Genomic DNA, 22306 nt, shown 5'->3' with positions numbered 1-22306 from the left:
TCTCACATGGCAGTGTTAACATGCGGAATAATATGATGTTGTTTTTAAATCAGTTGACTCAAAGCTTTTTTGAAGAAAAATTAGGAAATATAACTATAAAGTTCACAACAAAAATTTAAATATTCATAAAAAAATAGTGCTACTTTCTATAATTAGGAGAAAAATCTCAGATCACCGTAGGTACGTGTGGAATGTTGTTAATGGCTTATATTTACTGTATACCTAAAAAGTTTTCTAACAAAAATTAATTACGTTGTTGTCCAACTATACAGAAAAACTGGTAAAAAGTTAAAAATTCATTAAAAATCTATGCTTTTGTACAGAAATCTCAAAATATTCCCAGGTTGCCTCTGTGACGTGAGAATTCTTTTTATATTTTTGTTGGGGTCATAAATGTAAAACTGTACTTACAATAAAATAATATTTGCATTAGTGTCTGTAGACAAAAATATGTCCTAAAATTAAACACAAGGGGGAGCTCATATCAAGACGACATTTTTTTTGTTTCATAAACCACCTAAGAGTGAACTTTGTAGCAAATTACAAGAAGGTTGTGAGAACAGAATTTGCGCTACAATTGCTAGCCTAAAAATGTATTTTCATAAATATAAAGCGTAAACCTCAACATGGAGCTGCGGCTTTCGTGACATAAGCTCTAGCCTATCCAGCTAACACAATCTGGAAATCTTAGCCTCTTACATGCAAATAATGATTTTTAGGAAATTTTTCAAATTTGAAATTTTAAATGATCATAAGCCACGCCCACTTTGATAAATCATTACCATATTGATAATGTAATCTTAAGACTCTATAGTGATGACAACCACTAAGTTTCGTGCAGATCCATTTAGCCAGTTCAGCAGTATAATTTCTTCCCAGTTATAGCGCCCCCTATTGTTTAATCAAGTTGAAAACCAGGACATACACTTGAATTGACCTTAGGTATGACTGTTATGAACAGCTTTGAAAAATGTCAAAATCTTTTGAAGTTACTCTAAAAAAACTTTTTCATTCTCCAAAATTTTAAAAAAAAAATCATATTAAAAAAAATAAGCAAATTATCCAAAATCCCTTCACATCTTTTGGTCAGCCGCTCCTCCTCTCTTGTCAGGGAAAGATGTGATGTGATTGAGTTTGACGGCCGGGAGGAGTTAACGAAAGTACGTTGGACTTACTATGCAAATTTCTACTAATTTGCATAAGTTTAAAACATTTTGTAAAATACTCATCTAAATTTGACTGACTCAATGAACATACTGGATGAGATCATTTGTTTTTTTACGAAAGTAATGGGGAGAAACATGCCAAAAATATTTTTGGGGTACCACAGCGCCACCTATTGGACAAAATTCAAAAAATTTTCTGTGATTGTAGATGTCATTATGACTGATATGAATTGTAATTTTCTGTATAGAATATGTATTTTTCAGGAGTAAATGGGCGAAAACGTTTAAAGCCTATTTATAGCCTATAAGCCACGCCCACTTTTTAATCATTTTCAAAATATAGCTTAAGGGTCCGATGATTAACATATGTGCCAAGTTCTGTGGAAATCCATCAAGCCGTTTAGCTGAAACAAACTTTTTGACTCTTTAGCGCCCCCTATTGGTGAATCCACACAAAATCGGGTAGATAGGGCTTACCGCTCATACTTCATAAGGGTGTAGAGTCTCATCAATTTATCTTGAGAAATGGTGAAGATATCATCAATTACCACATGTGCTAGCTAGCACACTGATTTTGACATGGTGTCATTAGCCCAATTTTCAATATTTCTGCATTTTTCTTCATCACCACAACTTATCTTAGTCCATAGATCATATGTACGAAGTTTGAAGTTGATTCGACGAAAAATGACGAATAGGTGATTAAAAGTAAGTTTTGAGTTTTTTGCGATCTAGCAAAAAATCTAGTTAGGCGGAAATGGGCGTGGCCAATACAAAAAAGATGGAGAATCACCCAAGGATCATGTACATATAAAGTTTATGACTGTAGGACCTACGGTTTGGGAGCTAGTAGCTGAAACGTGTTGACCTCCGCAATAGCGCCACCTAGGTGACGCGGGGTCCAAATTTTCGAATCTGAGTAGCGGTCAGGATTTTGTATCAGACTGCCATGTCAGATTTTTCCTGGCAATTTCTGGCTCCTGCCCCCATACAAACGTAGCGGAGAAGAATAATAAATAATAATGAAAAATCCGTAGAAAAACAATAGGGTTCCCTGCCCTTTGGGCTTGGAACCCTAACTAGAACTGCAAGCAGTTATCAACGGGTTCCAAGCCCCCAGCGCCAGTCGCCCACCCGCCCCGCCCTCAACTTCGCCAGTCCTCACGCGGTCCCGCCCCAAAAACACGTTCTCCCGCCGGCGTCCCGTCAGCTCACTTCAACCGGCGCAATGAAAGTAACACTCAGGATACGTCATTAAACCTGCAAAGCCTATACACATATCTTTCAGAGGCATGGCTGACTTCTCAATCGTGATTACAATGGAATTCCACTGTTTCCTTATTAAAGAACGTGAAGATTTAATGAGTGAGATTATCAAACAATCATCTATACATCAACAGAATATTACAAATAACATAAAGACTTGATAATGTCTTTAGATTTAATAGATTTTCAACAAAAACAATGAGTTTCATTTTGTGACTTACTGATCAATTGTTTTAAAAAATCATGAAAAATACATAAATCATCATAAAATTACCAAAATATTCTCACATGGCAGTGTTAACATGCGGAATAATATGATGTTGTTTTTAAATCAGTTGACTCAAAGCTTTTTTGAAGAAAAATTAGGAAATATAACTATAAAGGTCACAACAAAAATTTAAATATTCATAAAAATATAGTGCTACTTTCTATAATTAGGAGAAAAATCTCAGATCACCATAGGTACGTGTGGAATGTTGTAAATGGCTTATATTTACTGTATACCTAAAAAGTTTTCTAACAAAAATTAATTACGTTGTTGTCCAACTATACAGAAAAACTGGTAAAAAGTTAAAAATTAATTAAAAATCTATGCTTTTGTACAGAAATCTCAAAATATTCCCAGGTTGCCTCTGTGACGTGAGAATTCTTCTTATATTTTTGTTGGGGTCATAAATGTAAAACTGTACTTACAATAAAATAATATTTGCATTAGTGTCTGTAGACAAAAATATGTCCTAAAATTAAACACAAGGGGGAGCTCATATCAAGACGACATTTTTTGTGTTTCATAAACCACCTAAGAGTGAACTTTGTAGCAAATTACAAGAAGGTTGTGAGAACAGAATTTGCGCTACAATTGCTAGCCTAAAAATGTATTTTCATAAATATAAAGCGTAAACCTCAACATGGAGCTGCGGCTTTCGTGACATAAGCTCTAGCCTATCCAGCTAACACAATCTGGAAATCTTAGCCTCTTACATGCAAATAATGATTTTTAGGAAATTTTTCAAATTTGAAATTTTAAATGATCATAAGCCACGCCCACTTTGATAAATCATTACCATATTGATAATGTAATCTTAAGACTCTATAGTGATGACAACCACTAAGTTTCGTGCAGATCCATTTAGCCAGTTCAGCAGTATAATTTCTTCCCAGTTATAGCGCCCCCTATTGTTTAATCAAGTTGAAAACCAGGACATACACTTGAATTGACCTTAGGTATGACTGTTATGAACAGCTTTGAAAAATGTCAAAATCTTTTGAAGTTACTTTTAAAAAAACTTTTTCATTCTCCAAAATTTAAAAAAAAAAATCATATTAAAAAAAATAAGCAAATTATCCAAAATCCCTTCACATCTTTTGGTCAGCCGCTCCTCCTCTCTTGTCAGGGAAAGATGTGATGTGATTGAGTTTGACGGCCGGGAGGAGTTAACGAAAGTACGTTGGACTTACTATGCAAATTTCTACTAATTTGCATAAGTTTAAAACATTTTTTAAAATACTCATCTAAATTTGACTGACTCAATGAACATACTGGATGAGATCATTTGTTTTTTTACGAAAGTAATGGGGAGAAACATGCCAAAAATATTTTTGGGGTACCACAGCGCCACCTATTGGACAAAATTCAAAAAATTTTCTGTGATTGTAGATGTCATTATGACTGATATGAATTGTAATTTTCTGTATAGAATATGTATTTTTCAGGAGTAAATGGGCGAAAACGTTTAAAGCCTATTTATAGCCTATAAGCCACGCCCACTTTTTAATCATTTTCAAAATATAGCTTAAGGGTCCGATGATTAACATATGTGCCAAGTTCTGTGGAAATCCATCAAGCAGTTTAGCTGAAACAAACTTTTTGACTCTTTAGCGCCCCCTATTGGTGAATCCACACAAAATCGGGTAGATAGGGCTTACCGCTCATACTTCATAAGGGTGTAGAGTCTCATCAATTTATCTTGAGAAATGGTGAAGATATCATCAATTACCACATGTGCTAGCTAGCACACTGATTTTGACATGGTGTCATTAGCCCAATTTTCAATATTTCTGCCTTTTTCTTCATCACCACAACTTATCTTAGTCCATAGATCATATGTCCGAAGTTTGAAGTTGATTCGACGAAAAATGACGAATAGGTGATTAAAAGTAAGTTTTGAGTTTTTTGCGATCTAGCAAAAAATCTAGTTAGGCGGAAATGGGCGTGGCCAATACAAAAAAGATGGAGAATCACCCAAGGATCATGTACATATAAAGTTTATGACTGTAGGACCTACGGTTTGGGAGCTAGTAGCTGAAACGTGTTGACCTCCGCAATAGCGCCACCTAGGTGACGCGGGGTCCAAATTTTCGAATCTGAGTAGCGGTCAGGATTTTGTATCAGACTGCCATGTCAGATTTTTCCTGGCAATTTCTGGCTCCTGCCCCCATACAAACGTAGCGGAGAAGAATAATAAATAATAATGAAAAATCCGTAGAAAAACAATAGGGTTCCCTGCCCTTTGGGCTTGGAACCCTAACTAGAACTGCAAGCAGTTATCAACGGGTTCCAAGCCCCCAGCGCCAGTCGCCCACCCGCCCCGCCCTCCACTTCGCCGGTCCTCACGCGGTCCCGCCCCAAAAACACGTTCTCCCGCCGGCGTCCCGTCAGCTCCCTTCAACCGGCGCAATGAAAGTAACACTCAGGATACGTCATTAAACCTGCAAAGCCTATACACATCTTTCAGAGGCATGGCTGACTTCTCAATCGTGATTACAATGGAATTCCACTGTTTCCTTATTAAAGAACGTGAAGATTTAATGAGTGAGATTATCAAACAATAATCTATACATCAACAGAATATTACAAACAACATAAATACTTGATAATGTCTTTAGATTTAATTGATTTTCAACAAAAACAATGAGTTTCATTTTGTGACTTACTGACCAAATGTTTCAAAAAATCATGAAAAATACAAAACTCATCATAAAATTACCAAAATATTCTCACATGGCAGTGTTGACATGTGGAATAATATGATGTTGTTTTTAAATCAGTAGACTCAAAGCTTTTTTGAAGAAAAATCAGTAAATATAACTGTAAGGGTCACAGTCAAAATTAAAATATTCATAAAAAAATAGTGCTACTTTCTAAAATTTATAGAAAAATCTCAGATCACCATAGGCACATGTGGAATGTTATAAATGTGTTATATTTACTTTGTACCTAAAAAAAACGTTCTTACAAAAATTAGTTACTTTTTGTCCAACTATACAAAAAACTGGCAAAAAGTAAAAAATTCATTAAAAATCAATGCTTTCGTACAAAAATCTCAAAATATTCCGAGATTGCCTCTGTGATGTGAGAATTCTTTTTATATTTTTGTTGGGGTCATAAATGTAAAATTGTACCTACAATAAAATAATATTTGCGTTAGTTGCTGTAGACAAAAATATGTCCTATAATTAAACACAAGGGGGAGCTCAAATCAAGACGACATTTTTTTTGTTTCATAAACCACCTAAGAGTGAACTTTATGGCAAATGTCAAGAAGATTGTGAAAACAGAATTTGCGCTACAATTGCTAGCCTAAAAATGTATTTTTGTAAATTTAAAGCGCAAACATCTTCGTGGAGCTGCGGTTTTCAATATCTAAGCTCATGGCTATCCAGTTAATATAATCTGGAAAACGTAGCTTCTTACATGAAAATAATGATTTTTAGGAAATTTTTCAAATTTGAAATTTTAAATGATCATAAACCACGCCCACATTGATCAATCATTACCATATTGATAATGTAGTCTTAAGACTCTACAATGATGACAACCACTAAGTTTCGTGCAGATCCATTTAACCAGGTCAGCAGTATAATGTATTGCTATTTATAGCGCCCCCTATTGTTTAATCAAGGTGAAAATCAAGACATACACTTGAATTGACCTTAGGTTTGACTGTTATGAACAGCTTTGAAAAATGTCCAAATATTTTGAAGTTATGCTAAAAAAACTTTTTCATTCCCCAAAAAATATTTTAAAAATTCATATTTAAAAAAGTAAGAAAATTATCCAAAATCCCTTCAGATCGTTTGGTCAGCCGCTCCTCCTCTCTTGTCAGGCAAAGTTGTGATGTGATTGGGTTTGACGGCCGGGAGGAGTTAACGAAAGTACGTTTGACTTACTATGCAAATTTCTACTAATTAGCATAAGTTTAAAACATTTTTTAATATACTCATCTTAATTTGACTGAGTCAATGAACATACTGGATGAGACCATTTGCTTGTTTACTAAAATATTGAGGAGAAAAATGCCAAAAACATTTTTGGGGTACAACAGCGCCAACTATTGGACAAACTTCAAACTTTTTTCTGTGATTGTAGATGTCACTATGACTGATATAATTTGTAACTTTCTGTATAGAATATGTATTTTTCATCAGTTAAAGGGCAAAATTTTTTAAAGCCTATAAGCCACGCCCACTTTTTAATCATTTTCAAAATATAGCTTAAGGGTCCAATGATTAACATATGTGCCAAGTTCTGTGGAAATCCATCAAGCCGTTTAGCTCAAACTAACTTTTTGACTCTTTAGCGCCCCCTTTTGGTGAATCCAAACAAAATGGGGAAGGTAGGGCTTACCGCTCATACTTCATAAGGGTCTAGAGTCTCATCACTTTATCTTGAGATATGGTGAAGATATCATCAATTAGCACATGTGCTAGCTAGCGCACTGATTTTGACATGGTGTCATTAGCCCAATTTTCAATATTTCTGCGTTTTTCTGCATCACAACAACTTATCTTAGTCCATAGATCATATGTACGAAGTTTGAAGTTGATTCGACGAAAAATGACGAATAGGTGATTAAAACTAAGTTTTGCATTTTTTGCGATCTAGCAAAAAATCTAGTTAGGCGGAAATGGGCGTGGCCAATACAAAAAAGATGGGGAATCATCCAAGGATCATGTACATATAAAGTTTTTGACTGTAGGACCTACGGTTTGGGAGCTAGTAGCTGAAACGTGTTGACCTCCGCAATAGCGCCACCTAGGTGACGCGGGGACCAAATTTTCGAATCTGAGTAGCGGTCAGGATTTTCTATCAGACTGCCATGTCAGATTTTCCCTGGCAATTTCAGGCTCTTGCGCCCATATACTTTTAGCGGAGAAGAATAATAATAAATAATAAATAATGAAAAATCCGTAGAAAAACAATAGGGTTCCCTGCCCTTTGGGCTTGGAACCCTAACTAGAACTGCAAGCAGTTATCAACGGGTTCCAAGCCCCCAGCGCCAGTCGCCCACCCGCCCCGCCCTCAACTTCGCCAGTCCTCACGCGGTCCCGCCCCAAAAACACATTCTCCCGCCGGCGTCCCGTCAGCTCACTTCAACCGGCGCAATGAAAGTAACACTCAGGATACGTCATTAAACCTGCAAAGCCTATACACATATCTTTCAGAGGCATGGCTGACTTCTCAATCGTGATTACAATGGAATTCCACTGTTTCCTTATTAAAGAACGTGAAGATTTAATGAGTGAGATTATCAAACAATCATCTATACATCAACAGAATATTACAAATAACATAAAGACTTGATAATGTCTTTAGATTTAATAGATTTTCAACAAAAACAATGAGTTTCATTTTGTGACTTACTGATCAATTGTTTTAAAAAATCATGAAAAATACATAAATCATCATAAAATTACCAAAATATTCTCACATGGCAGTGTTAACATGCGGAATAATATGATGTTGTTTTTAAATCAGTTGACTCAAAGCTTTTTTGAAGAAAAATTAGGAAATATAACTATAAAGGTCACAACAAAAATTTAAATATTCATAAAAAAATAGTGCTACTTTCTATAATTAGGAGAAAAATCTCAGATCACCATAGGTACGTGTGGAATGTTGTAAATGGCTTATATTTACTGTATACCTAAAAAGTTTTCTAACAAAAATTAATTACGTTGTTGTCCAACTATACAGAAAAACTGGTAAAAAGTTAAAAATTAATTAAAAATCTATGCTTTTGTACAGAAATCTCAAAATATTCCCAGGTTGCCTCTGTGACGTGAGAATTCTTCTTATATTTTTGTTGGGGTCATAAATGTAAAACTGTACTTACAATAAAATAATATTTGCATTAGTGTCTGTAGACAAAAATATGTCCTAAAATTAAACACAAGGGGGAGCTCATATCAAGACGACATTTTTTTTGTTTCATAAACCACCTAAGAGTGAACTTTGTGGCAAATTACAAGAAGGTTGTGAGAACAGAATTTGCGCTACAATTGCTAGCCTAAAAATGTATTTTCATAAATATAAAGCGTAAACCTCAACATGGAGCTGCGGCTTTCGTGACATAAGCTCTAGCCTATCCAGCTAACACAATCTGGAAATCTTAGCCTCTTACATGCAAATAATGATTTTTAGGAAATTTTTCAAATTTGAAATTTTAAATGATCATAAGCCACGCCCACTTTGATAAATCATTACCATATTGATAATGTAATCTTAAGACTCTATAGTGATGACAACCACTAAGTTTCGTGCAGATCCATTTAGCCAGTTCAGCAGTATAATTTCTTCCCAGTTATAGCGCCCCCTATTGTTTAATCAAGTTGAAAACCAGGACATACACTTGAATTGACCTTAGGTATGACTGTTATGAACAGCTTTGAAAAATGTCAAAATCTTTTGAAGTTACTCTAAAAAAACTTTTTCATTCTCCAAAATTTTTAAAAAAAATCATATAAAAAAAAATAAGCAAATTATCCAAAATCCCTTCACATCTTTTGGTCAGCCGCTCCTCCTCTCTTGTCAGGGAAAGATGTGATGTGATTGAGTTTGACGGCCGGGAGGAGTTAACGAAAGTACGTTGGACTTACTATGCAAATTTCTACTAATTTGCATAAGTTTAAAACATTTTTTAAAATACTCATCTAAATTTGACTGACTCAATGAACATACTGGATGAGATCATTTGTTTTTTTACGAAAGTAATGGGGAGAAACATGCCAAAAATATTTTTGGGGTACCACAGCGCCACCTATTGGACAAAATTCAAAAAATTTTCTGTGATTGTAGATGTCATTATGACTGATATGAATTGTAATTTTCTGTATAGAATATGTATTTTTCAGGAGTAAATGGGCGAAAACGTTTAAAGCCTATTTATAGCCTATAAGCCACGCCCACTTTTTAATCATTTTCAAAATATAGCTTAAGGGTCCGATGATTAACATATGTGCCAAGTTCTGTGGAAATCCATCAAGCCGTTTAGCTGAAACAAACTTTTTGACTCTTTAGCGCCCCCTATTGGTGAATCCACACAAAATCGGGTAGATAGGGCTTACCGCTCATACTTCATAAGGGTGTAGAGTCTCATCAATTTATCTTGAGAAATGGTGAAGATATCATCAATTACCACATGTGCTAGCTAGCACACTGATTTTGACATGGTGTCATTAGCCCAATTTTCAATATTTCTGCCTTTTTCTTCATCACCACAACTTATCTTAGTCCATAGATCATATGTACGAAGTTTGAAGTTGATTCGACGAAAAATGACGAATAGGTGATTAAAAGTAAGTTTTGAGTTTTTTGCGATCTAGCAAAAAATCTAGTTAGGCGGAAATGGGCGTGGCCAATACAAAAAAGATGGAGAATCACCCAAGGATCATGTACATATAAAGTTTATGACTGTAGGACCTACGGTTTGGGAGCTAGTAGCTGAAACGTGTTGACCTCTGCAATAGCGCCACCTAGGTGATGCGGGGTCCAAATTTTCGAATCTGAGTAGCGGTCAGGATTTTGTATCAGACTGCCATGTCAGATTTTTCCTGGCAATTTCTGGCTCCTGCCCCCATACAAACGTAGCGGAGAAGAATAATAAATAATAATGAAAAATCCGTAGAAAAACAATAGGGTTCCCTGCCCTTTGGGCTTGGAACCCTAACTAGAACTGCAAGCAGTTATCAACGGGTTCCAAGCCCCCAGCGCCAGTCGCCCACCCGCCCCGCCCTCAACTTCGCCAGTCCTCACGCGGTCCCGCCCCAAAAACACGTTCTCCCGCCGGCGTCCCGTCAGCTCACTTCAACCGGCGCAATGAAAGTAACACTCAGGATACGTCATTAAACCTGCAAAGCCTATACACATATCTTTCAGAGGCATGGCTGACTTCTCAATCGTGATTACAATGGAATTCCACTGTTTCCTTATTAAAGAACGTGAAGATTTAATGAGTGAGATTATCAAACAATCATCTATACATCAACAGAATATTACAAATAACATAAAGACTTGATAATGTCTTTAGATTTAATAGATTTTCAACAAAAACAATGAGTTTCATTTTGTGACTTACTGATCAATTGTTTTAAAAAATCATGAAAAATACATAAATCATCATAAAATTACCAAAATATTCTCACATGGCAGTGTTAACATGCGGAATAATATGATGTTGTTTTTAAATCAGTTGACTCAAAGCTTTTTTGAAGAAAAATTAGGAAATATAACTATAAAGGTCACAACAAAAATTTAAATATTCATAAAAATATAGTGCTACTTTCTATAATTAGGAGAAAAATCTCAGATCACCATAGGTACGTGTGGAATGTTGTAAATGGCTTATATTTACTGTATACCTAAAAAGTTTTCTAACAAAAATTAATTACGTTGTTGTCCAACTATACAGAAAAACTGGTAAAAAGTTAAAAATTAATTAAAAATCTATGCTTTTGTACAGAAATCTCAAAATATTCCCAGGTTGCCTCTGTGACGTGAGAATTCTTCTTATATTTTTGTTGGGGTCATAAATGTAAAACTGTACTTACAATAAAATAATATTTGCATTAGTGTCTGTAGACAAAAATATGTCCTAAAATTAAACACAAGGGGGAGCTCATATCAAGACGACATTTTTTTTGTTTCATAAACCACCTAAGAGTGAACTTTGTAGCAAATTACAAGAAGGTTGTGAGAACAGAATTTGCGCTACAATTGCTAGCCTAAAAATGTATTTTCATAAATATAAAGCGTAAACCTCAACATGGAGCTGCGGCTTTTGTGACATAAGCTCTAGCCTATCCAGCTAACACAATCTGGAAATCTTAGCCTCTTACATGCAAATAATGATTTTTAGGAAATTTTTCAAATTTGAAATTTTAAATGATCATAAGCCACGCCCACTTTGATAAATCATTACCATATTGATAATGTAATCTTAAGACTCTATAGTGATGACAACCACTAAGTTTCGTGCAGATCCATTTAGCCAGTTCAGCAGTATAATTTCTTCCCAGTTATAGCGCCCCCTATTGTTTAATCAAGTTGAAAACCAGGACATACACTTGAATTGACCTTAGGTATGACTGTTATGAACAGCTTTGAAAAATGTCAAAATCTTTTGAAGTTACTTTTAAAAAAACTTTTTCATTCTCCAAAATTTAAAAAAAAAATCATATTAAAAAAAATAAGCAAATTATCCAAAATCCCTTCACATCTTTTGGTCAGCCGCTCCTCCTCTCTTGTCAGGGAAAGATGTGATGTGATTGAGTTTGACGGCCGGGAGGAGTTAACGAAAGTACGTTGGACTTACTATGCAAATTTCTACTAATTTGCATAAGTTTAAAACATTTTTTAAAATACTCATCTAAATTTGACTGACTCAATGAACATACTGGATGAGATCATTTGTTTTTTTACGAAAGTAATGGGGAGAAACATGCCAAAAATATTTTTGGGGTACCACAGCGCCACCTATTGGACAAAATTCAAAAAATTTTCTGTGATTGTAGATGTCATTATGACTGATATGAATTGTAATTTTCTGTATAGAATATGTATTTTTCAGGAGTAAATGGGCGAAAACGTTTAAAGCCTATTTATAGCCTATAAGCCACGCCCACTTTTTAATCATTTTCAAAATATAGCTTAAGGGTCCGATGATTAACATATGTGCCAAGCTCTGTGGAAATCCATCAAGCCGTTTAGCTGAAACAAACTTTTTGACTCTTTAGCGCCCCCTATTGGTGAATCCACACAAAATCGGGTAGATAGGGCTTACCGCTCATACTTCATAAGGGTGTAGAGTCTCATCAATTTATCTTGAGAAATGGTGAAGATATCATCAATTACCACATGTGCTAGCTAGCACACTGATTTTGACATGGTGTCATTAGCCCAATTTTCAATATTTCTGCCTTTTTCTTCATCACCACAACTTATCTTAGTCCATAGATCATATGTACGATGTTTGAAGTTGATTCGACGAAAAATGACGAATAGGTGATTAAAAGTAAGTTTTGAGTTTTTTGCGATCTAGCAAAAAATCTAGTTAGGCGGAAATGGGCGTGGCCAATACAAAAAAGATGGAGAATCACCCAAGGATCATGTACATATAAAGTTTATGACTGTAGGACCTACGGTTTGGGAGCTAGTAGCTGAAACGTGTTGACCTCCGCAATAGCGCCACCTAGGTGACGCGGGGTCCAAATTTTCGAATCTGAGTAGCGGTCAGGATTTTGTATCAGACTGCCATGTCAGATTTTTCCTGGCAATTTCTGGCTCCTGCCCCCATACAAACGTAGCGGAGAAGAATAATAAATAATAATGAAAAATCCGTAGAAAAACAATAGGGTTCCCTGCCCTTTGGGCTTGGAACCCTAACTAGAACTGCAAGCAGTTATCAACGGGTTCCAAGCCCCCAGCGCCAGTCGCCCACCCGGCCCCGCCCTCACCTTCGCCAGTCCTCACGCGCTCCCGCCCCAAAAACACGTTCTCCCGCCGGCGTCCCGTCAGCTCACTTCAACCGGCGCAATGAAAGTAACACTCAGGATACGTCATTAAACCTGCAAATCCTATACACATCTTTCAGAGGCATGGCTGACTTCTCAATCGTGATTACAATGGAATTCCACTGTTTCCTTATTAAAGAACGTGAAGATTTAATGAGTGAGATTATCAAACAATAATCTATACATCAACAGAATATTACAAACAACATAAATACTTGATAATGTCTTTAGATTTAATTGATTTTCAACAAAAACAATGAGTTTCATTTTGTGACTTACTGACCAAATGTTTCAAAAAATCATGAAAAATACATAACTCATCATAAAATTACCAAAATATTCTCACATGGCAGTGTTGACATGTGGAATAATATGATGTTGTTTTTAAATCAGTAGACTCAAAGCTTTTTTGAAGAAAAATCAGTAAATATAACTGTAAGGGTCACAGTCAAAATTAAAATATTCATAAAAAAATAGTGCTACTTTCTAAAATTTATAGAAAAATCTCAGATCACCATAGGTACATGTTGAATGTTGTAATTGGTTTATATTTACTGTATACCTAAAAAACTTTCTAACAAAAATTAATTACGTTGTTGTCCAACTATACAGAAAAACTGGCAAAAAGTTAAAAAATCATTAAAAATCAATGCTTTCGTACAAAAATCTCAAAATATTCCGAGATTGCCTCTGTGATGTGAGAATTCTTTTTATATTTTTGTTGGGGTCATAAATGTAAAATTGTACCTACAATAAAATAATATTTGCGTTAGTTGCTGTAGACAAAAATATGTCCTATAATTAAACACAAGGGGGAGCTCAAATCAAGACGACATTTTTTTTTGTTTCATAAACCACCTAAGAGTGAACTTTATGGCAAATGTCAAGAAGATTGTGAAAACAGAATTTGCGCTACAATTGCTAGCCTAAAAATGTATTTTTGTAAATTTAAAGCGCAAACATCTTCGTGGAGCTGCGGTTTTCAATATCTAAGCTCATGGCTATCCAGTTAACATAATCTGGAAAACGTAGCTTCTTACATGAAAATAATGATTTTTAGGAAATTTTTCAAATTTGAAATTTTAAATGATCATAAACCACGCCCACATTGATCAATCATTACCATATTGATAATGTAGTCTTAAGACTCTACAATGATGACAACCACTAAGTTTCGTGCAGATCCATTTAACCAGGTCAGCAGTATAATGTATTGCTATTTATAGCGCCCCCTATTGTTTAATCAAGGTGAAAATCAAGACATACACTTGAATTGACCTTAGTTTTGAGTGTTATGAACAGCTTTGAAAAATGTCCAAATATTTTGAAGTTATGCTAAAAAAACTTTTTCATTCCCCAAAAAATATTTAAAAAATTCATATTTAAAAAAGTAAGAAAATTATCCAAAATCCCTTCAGATCGTTTGGTCAGCCGCTCCTCCTCTCTTGTCAGGCAAAGTTGTGATGTGATTGGGTTTGACGGCCGGGAGGAGTTAACGAAAGTACGTTTGACTTACTATGCAAATTTCTACTAATTAGCATAAGTTTAAAACATTTTTTAAAATACTCATCTTAATTTGACTGAGTCAATGAACATACTGGATGAGACCATTTGCTTGTTTACTAAAATATTGAGGAGAAAAATGCCAAAAACATTTTTGGGGTACAACAGCGCCAACTATTGGACAAACTTCAAACTTTTTTCTGTGATTGTAGATGTCACTATGACTGATATAATTTGTAACTTTCTGTATAGAATATGTATTTTTCATCAGTTAAAGGGCAAAAAATTTTAAAGCCTATAAGCCACGCCCACTTTTTAATCATTTTCAAAATATAGCTTAAGGGTCCAATGATTAACATATGTGCCAAGTTCTGTGGAAATCCATCAAGCCGTTTAGCTCAAACTAACTTTTTGACTCTTTAGCGCCCCCTTTTGGTGAATCCAAACAAAATGGGGAAGGTAGGGCTTACCGCTCATACTTCATAAGGGTCTAGAGTCTCATCACTTTATCTTGAGATATGGTGAAGATATCATCAATTAGCACATGTGCTAGCTAGCGCACTGATTTTGACATGGTGTCATTAGCCCAATTTTCAATATCTCTGCGTTTTTCTGCATCACAACAACTTATCTTAGTCCATAGATCATATGTACGAAGTTTGAAGTTGATTCGACGAAAAATGACGAATAGGTGATTAAAACTAAGCTTTGCATTTTTTGCGATCTAGCAAAAAATCTAGTTAGGCGGAAATGGGCGTGGCCAATACAAAAAAGATGGGGAATCATCCAAGGATCATGTACATATAAAGTTTTTGACTGTAGGACCTACGGTTTGGGAGCTAGTAGCTGAAACGTGTTGACCTCCGCAATAGCGCCACCTAGGTGACGCGGGGTCCAAATTTTCGAATCTGAGTAGCGGTCAGGATTTTCTATCAGACTGCCATGTCAGATTTTCCCTGGCAATTTCAGGCTCTTGCGCCCATATACTTTTAGCGGAGAAGAATAATAATAAATAATAAATAATGAAAAATCCGTAGAAAAACAATAGGGTTCCCTGCCCTTTGGGCTTGGAACCCTAACTAGAACTGCAAGCAGTTATCAACGGGTTCCAAGCCCCCAGCGCCAGTCGCCTACCCGGCCCCGCCCTCCACTTCGCCAGTCCTCACGCGGTCCTGCCCCAAAAACACGTTCTCCCGCCGGCGTTCGTCAGCTCACTTCAACCGGCGCAATGAAAGTAACACTCAGGATACGTCATTAAACCTGCAAAGCCTATACACATATCTTTCAGAGGCATGGCTGACTCCTCAATCGTGATTACAATGGAATTCCACTGTTTCCTTATTAAAGAACGTGAAGATTTAATGAGTGAGGTTATCAAACAATGATCTATACATCAACAGAATATTACCAATAACATAAACACTTGATAATGTCTTTAGATTTAAAAGATTTTCAACAAAAACTATGAGTTTCATTTTGTGACTTACTGAACAAATGTTTTAAAAAATCATGAAAAATACATAAATCATCCTAAAATTACCAAAATATTCTCACATGGCAGTGTTAACATGCGGAATAATATGATGTTGTTTTTAAATCAGTAGACTCAAAGCTTTTTTGAAGAAAAATTGGGAAATATAACTATAAAGGTCACAACAAAAATAAAAATATTCATAAAAAAATAGTGCTACTTTCTAAAATTAGGAGAAAAATCTCAGATCACCATAGGTACATGTGGGATGTTATAAATGGCTTATATTTACTGTATACCTAAAAAGCTTTCTAACAAAAATTAATTACGTTGTTGTCCAAATATACAGAAAAACTGGTAAAAAGTTAAAAATTCATTAAAAATATACGCTTTTGTACAGAAATCTCAAAATATTCCCAGGTTGCCTCTGTGATGTGAGAATTCTTCTTATATTTTTGTTGGGGTCATAAATGTAAAACTGTACTTACAATAAAATAATACTTGCATTAGTGGCTGTAGACAAAAATATGTCCTATAATTAAACACTAGGGGGAGCTCAAATCAAGACGACATTTTTTTTTGTTTCATAACCCACCTAAGAGTGAACTTTGTGGCAAATTACAAGAAGATTGTGAGAACAGAATTTGCGCTACAATTGCTAGCCTAAAAACGTATTTTCGTAAATATAAAGCGCAAACCTCTTTGTGGAGCTGCGGCTTTCGTGACATAAGCTCTAGCCTATTCATTTAACACAATCTGGAAATCTTAGCCTCTTACATGCAAATAGTGATTTTTAGGAAATTTTTCAAATTTGAAATTTTAAATGATCATAAACCACGCCCACTTTGATCAATCATTACCATATTGATAATGTAGTCTTAAGACTTTATAGTGATGACAGCCACTAAGTTTCGTGCCGATCCATTTAGCCGGTTCAGCAGTATAATTTCTTCCCAGTTATAGCGCCCCCTATTGTTTAATCAAGTTGAAAACCAGGACATACACTTGAATTGACCTTACGTATGACTGTTATGAACAGCTTTGAAAAATGTCAAAATCTCTTGAAGTTACGCTAAAAAAAACTTTTTCATTCCCAAAAAATTATTTTAAAAAATCATATTTAAAAAAATAAGCAAATTATCGAAAATCCCTTCACATCTTTTGGTCAGCCGCTCCTCCTCTCTTGTCAGGGAAAGTTTTGATGTGATTGAGTTTGACGGCCGGGAGGAGTTAACGAAAGTACGTTGGACTTACTATGCAAATTTCTACTAATTTGCATAAGTTTAAAACATTTTTTAAATTACTCATCTAAATTTGACTGACTCAAAGAACACATTGGAATAGATCATTTGTTTTTTTACAAAAGAAATGGGGAGAAACATGCCAAAAATATTTTTGGGGTACCAGAGCGCCACCTATTGGACAAAATTCAAAAAATTTTCTGTGATTGTAGATGTCACGATGACTGATATGAATTGTAATTTTCTGTATAGAATATGTATTTTTCATGAGTAAAAGGGCGAAAATTTTTAAAGCCTATAAGCCACGCCCACTTTTTAATCATTTTCAAAATGTAGCTTAAGGGTCCGACGATTAACATATGTGCCAAGTTCTGTGGAAATCCATCAAGCCGTTTAGCTGAAACAAACTTTTTGACTCTTTAGCGCCCCCTATTGGTGAATCCAAACAAAATGGGGTAGATAGGACTTACCGCTCATACTTTGTAAGGTTCTAGAGTCTCATCAATTTATTTTGAGAAATGGTGAAGATATCATCAATTAACACATGTGCTAGCTAGCGCACTGATTTTGACATGGTGTCATTAGCCCAATTTTCAATATTTCTGCATTTTTCTTCATCACAACAACTTAGCCTAGTCCATAGATCACATGTACGAAGTTTGAAGTTGATTCGACGAAAAATGTCGAATAGGTGATTAAAACTAAGTTTTGCATTTTTTGCGATCTAGCAAAAAATCTAGTTAGGCGGAAATGGGCGTGGCCAATACAAAAAAGATGGAGAATCAATCAAGGATCATGTGCATATAAAGTTTTTGACTGTAGGACCTACGGTTTGGGAGCTAGTAGCTGAAACGTGTTGACCTCTGCAATAGCGCCACCTAGGTGACCCGGGGTCCAAATTTTCGAATCTGAGTAGCGGTCAGGATTTTCTATCAGACTGCCTTGTCAGATTTTTCCTTGCAATTTCAGGCTCTTGCGCCCATACAGACACAGCGGAGAAGAATAATAATAATAAATAATAAATAATAAATAATGAAAAATCCGTAGAAAAACAATAGGGTTCCCTGCCCTTTGGGCTTGGAACCCTAACTAGAACTGCAAGCAGTTATCAACGGGTTCCAAGCCACCAGCGCCAGTCGCCCACCCGCCCCGCCCTCAACTTCGCCAGTCCTCACGCGGTGCCGCCCCAAAAACACGTTCTCCCGCCGGCGTCCCGTCAGCTCACTTCAACCGGAGCAATGAAAGTAACACTCAGGATACGTCATCAAACCTCTAAAGCCTATACACATATCTTTCAGAGGCATGGCTGACTTCTCAATGGTGATTACAATGGAATTCCACTGTTTCCTTATTAAAGAACGTGAAGATTTAATGAGTGAGATTATCAAACAATAATCTATACATCAACAGAATATCACAAATAACATAAATACTTGATAATGTCTTTAGATTTAAAAGATTTTCAACAAAAACTATGAGTTTCATTTTGTGACTTACTGACCAAATGTTTTAAAAAATCATGAAAAATACATAAATCATCATAAAATTACCAAAATATTCTCACATGGCAGTGTTAACATGCTGAATAATATGATGTTGTTTTTAAATCAGTAGACTCAAAGCTTTTTTGAAGAAAAATCGGTAAATATAACTGTAAGGCTCACAGTCAAAATTAAAATATTCATAAAAAAATAATGCTACTTTCTAAAATTAATAGAAAAATCTCAGATCACCATAGGCACATGTGGAATGTTATAAATGTTTTTTATTTACTTTGTACCTAAGAAAAACTTTCTAACAAAAAATAGTTACTTTTTGTCCAACTATACAAAAAACTGGCAAAAAGTAAAAAATTCATTAAAAATCAATGCTTTTGTACAAAAATCTCAAAATATTCCCAGATTTTCTCTGTGATGTGTCTATTGTGCTCATATTTTTGTAAAGATCATAATTGTTAAACTTCTCTTACAATAAAATAATATTTGCATTAGTGGCTTTAGACAAAAATATGTCCTATAATTAAACACAAGGGGGAGCTCAAATCCAGACGACATTTTTTTTGTTTCATAAACCACCTAAGAGTGAACTTTGTGCCAAATTACAAGAAGATTGTGAGAATAGAATTTGCGCTACAATTGCTAGCCTAAAAATGTATTTTCATAAATATAAAGCGCAAACCTCTATGTGGAGCTGCGGCTTTCGTGGCATAAGCTCTAGCCTATCCAGTTAACACAATCTGGAAATCTTAGCCTCTTACATGCAAATAATGATTTTTAGGAAATTTTTCAAATTTGACATTTTAAATGATCATAAACCACGCCCACTTTGATCAATCATTACCATATTGATAATGTAGTCTTAAGACTCTATAGTGATGACAACCACTAAGTTTCGTGCAGATCCATTTAGCCGGTTCAGCAGTATAATTTCGTCCCAGTTATAGCGCCCCCTATTGTTTAATCAAGGTGAAAATCAAGACATACACTTGAATTGACCTTAGGTTTGACTGTTATGAACAGTTTTGAAAAATGTCCAAATATTTTGAAGTTATGCTAAAAAAACTTTTTCATTCCCCAAAAAATATTTCAAAAATTCATATTTAAAAAAGTAAGCAAATTATCCAAAATCCCTTCAGATCGTTTGGTCAGCCGCTCTTCCTCTCTTGTCAGGCAAAGTTGTGATGTGATTGGGTTTGACGGCCGGGAGGAGTTAACGAAAGTACGTTTGACTTACTATGCAAATTTCTACTAATTAGCATAAGTTTAAAACATTTTTAAAATACTCATCTTAATTTGACTGAGGCAATGAACATACTGGATGAGACCATTTGCTTGTTTACTAAAATATTGAGGAGAAAAATGCCAAAAACATTTTTGGGGTACAACAGCGCCAACTATTGGACAAACTTCAAACTTTTTTCTGTGATTGTAGATGTCACTATGACTGATATAATTTGTAACTTTCTGTATAGAATATGTATTTTTCATCAGTTAAAGGGCAAAAAATTTTAAAGCCTATAAGCCACGCCCACTTTTTAATCATTTTCAAAATATAGCTTAAGGGTCCAATGATTAACATATGTGCCAAGTTCTGTGGAAATCCATCAAGCCGTTTAGCTCAAACTAACTTTTTGACTCTTTAGCGCCCCCTTTTGGTGAATCCAAACAAAATGGGGAAGGTAGGGCTTACCGCTCATACTTCATAAGGGTCTAGAGTCTCATCACTTTATCTTGAGATATGGTGAAGATATCATCAATTAGCACATGTGCTAGCTAGCGCACTGATTTTGACATGGTGTCATTAGCCCAATTTTCAATATTTCTGCGTTTTTCTGCATCACAACAACTTATCTTAGTCCATAGATCATATGTACGAAGTTTGAAGTTGATTCGACGAAAAATGACGAATAGGTGATTAAAAGTAAGTTTTGCATTTTTTGCGATCTAGCAAAAAATCTAGTTAGGCGGAAATGGGCGTGGCCAATACAAAAAAGATGGGGAACCATCCAAGGATCATGTACATATAAAGTTTTTGACTGTAGGACCTACGGTTTGGGAGCTAGTAGCTGAAACGTGTTGACCTCCGCAATAGCGCCACCTAGGTGACGCGGGGTCCAAATTTTCGAATCTGAGTAGCGGTCAGGATTTTCTATCAGACTGCCATGTCAGATTTTCCCTGGCAATTTCAGGCTCTTGCGCCCATATAGTTTTACCGGAGAAGAATAATAATAAACTAGAACTGCAAGCAGTTATCAACGGGTTCCAAGCCCCCAGCGCCAGTCGCCCACCCGCCCCGCCCTCAACTTCGCCAGTCCTCACGCGGTCCCGCCCCAAAAACACGTTCTCCCGCCGGCGTCCCGTCAGCTCACTTCAACCGGCGCAACGAAAGTAACACTCGGGATACGTCATTAAACCTGCAAAGCCTATACACATATCTTTCAGAGGCATGGCTGACTTCTCAACCGTGATTACAATGGAATTCCACTGTTTCCTTATTAAAGAACGTGAAGATTTAATGAGTGAGATTATCAAACAATGATCTATACATCAACAGAATATTACAAATAACATAAATACTTGATAATGTCTTTAGATTTAAAAGATTTTCAACAAAAACTACGAGTTTCATTTTGTGACTTACTGACCAAATGTTTTAAAAAATCATGAAAAATACATAAATCATCATAAAATTACCAAAATATTCTCACATGGCAGTGTTAAGATGCGGAATAATATGATGTTGTTTTTAAATCAGTAGACTCAAAGCTTTTTTGAAGAAAAATTGGGAAATATAACTATAAAGGTCACAACAAAAATTCAAATATTCATAAAAAAATAGTGCTACTTTCTAAAATTAGGAGAAAAATCTCAGATCACCATAGGTACATGTGGAATGTTGTAAATGGCTTATATTTACTGTATACCTAAAAAAAACTTTCTAACAAAAATTAATTACGTTGTTGTCCAACTATACAGAAAAACTGGTAAAAAGTTAAAAATTCATTAAAAATCTATGCTTTTGTACAGAAATCTCAAAATATTCCCAGGTTGCCTCTGTGATGTGAGAATTCTTCTTATATTTTTGTTGGGGTCATAAATGTAAAACTGTACTTACAATAAAATAATATTTGCATTAGTGGCTGTAGACAAAAATATGTCCTACAATTAAACACAAGGGGGAGCTCAAATCAATACGACATTTTTTTTCTTTCATAAACCACCTAAGAGTGAACTTTGTGGCAAATTACAAGAAGATTGTGAGAACAGAATTTGCGCTACAATTGCTAGCCTAAAAATGTATTTTCGTAAATATAAAGCGCAAACCTCTTCATGGAGCTGCGGCTTTCGTGACATAAGCTCTAGCCAATC

The sequence above is a fragment of the Nothobranchius furzeri genome, chromosome 7 (genome assembly GCF_043380555.1).
Source record: "Nothobranchius furzeri strain GRZ-AD chromosome 7, NfurGRZ-RIMD1, whole genome shotgun sequence".
Classification (NCBI taxonomy): Eukaryota; Metazoa; Chordata; class Actinopteri; order Cyprinodontiformes; family Nothobranchiidae; genus Nothobranchius; species Nothobranchius furzeri.
This window is presented reverse-complemented; position numbering follows the sequence as displayed.